Below are 1,458 nucleotides of genomic sequence, written 5' to 3'. Positions count from 1 at the left end.
TGGTCCCATGAAGCCAGACCAAATTGGAACCTTATTTCAGATCCTGCTTGCCAAACATGCAGCAAAAGTCTTAAACAAGCTTAAATCCGAACTTGGTACCGTCATAAAGATTTTGCATGAATTTCTGACTGTTTCCCAAGGACAAGTTCTGGAAAAGGTGATTGTGGCATTACTTCTAATAGCAAAAATTTAAAATGGTCTGAGTGAACAGCAAAAGAGGAATCATTTTAAAAAACAAACAACAAAAAAAGGAGCATCCACGTAATTGAACATTATAGGGAAAATGGCATTATTGAAGATTGTTTAGTGGCATGTAGAGATGTTCACAACATAATGCTAGGTAAATAAAAAATATACAATATTTTCTATTTAGAATAATCTCAATTTTATAAAATAACATGCAGTATGCATCAAAAAGACTAGAAGAAAATATATTTTGAAATGGTACTAATGATTATCTTTGAGTGGTGAATTATGCTGATTTTTATTTCTTCTTTGAAAGTTTCTACTTTTTAAAAATTATCTTTAATGAATATAATATTAAATTGGGGAATTTTTTTTATTTTAAGAAAACTAAATTTGTATTAGGGTTTCAGTGATTCTTTTGGGGGAGGTTGTCAAGTAATCCTTTATTGAAATATTTTCCTTTGTACTTTTAAACTATCTGGGCATTTCACTGCACCACTATTGATGTCATCGATGGTGTAATGAGGGTGATGATCATCAACATTGCAGCCCACAGACCGAGCAGTTCCCATGACCTCTTTTATAGTCTGGAAATTTCTCTGGCTAAAAATATCGATGCCACATCTGTCAGGCAATATTGACCATTTCATCAAAAGTGCTATTTCCACTGTGTTTAATGTTTCTTTTTGTTTTTTTCTGTCTCTTGGTGGTTCCTTGAGGACTTTGATCATCAGAGCAAAGGTAGAAGGTACCACCTCAATCTGAGCCTGTCTGTTCTGAATGGCCAGTTTCACTGTAACCCTCAGGCCCTGGCAGTCACCAGTTGCCTTAGCAATGTCATTGCCAACCTTTGTTGAAGACAGACCCAGGAGGCTGATCTTGGGGGCCAGCACAGACATGGCACTGATTTTGTCCCTGGTACACCTCAGTTAAGTGACTTTGATCTCACTAGAGTTGAACTTAGGCAGCATGGCAGTGTCAATGAACCTGGATTCAGGACGACCGAAGAAAGATGCACCTTGGCCTTTTCCGAGCCAAAAACCGAAAGGCAACTTCAGTAACTTTAATTATTCCAAAGTGTGTTCTGGGACAAGAAAAGCTTTGGCTCAACCTCCTATACCTTTTCAATGAAATCCATGCAATGGTCATTAGTGTTTGGTATAATGGCTCTAGTGAGGGGATGTTTTATTTTTATATTTCTCAGTTGATATATTATTAATTAAATAAAATATTATTATAACACTATTCAGAGCCTCATTGTTAAATTATTTA

At 35.8% G+C, this 1,458-nt stretch overlaps 1 pseudogene; it reads right to left on the bottom strand.

Annotated features, from left to right (window-relative positions):
• Window positions 1–629: 629 nt before the first annotated feature.
• Window positions 630–1,157, bottom strand: LOC103257464 (annotated as a pseudogene).
• Between the last annotated feature and the right edge of the window lie 301 nt (window positions 1,158–1,458).

This window comes from Carlito syrichta, unplaced genomic scaffold (genome assembly GCF_000164805.1).
Source record: "Carlito syrichta isolate Samal-C Ts95f unplaced genomic scaffold, Tarsius_syrichta-2.0.1 Scaffold80553, whole genome shotgun sequence".
Classification (NCBI taxonomy): domain Eukaryota; kingdom Metazoa; phylum Chordata; class Mammalia; order Primates; family Tarsiidae; genus Carlito; species Carlito syrichta.
The sequence above is the reverse complement of the archived record's forward strand: the minus strand, read 5'-3'. Positions and strand labels throughout refer to the sequence as shown.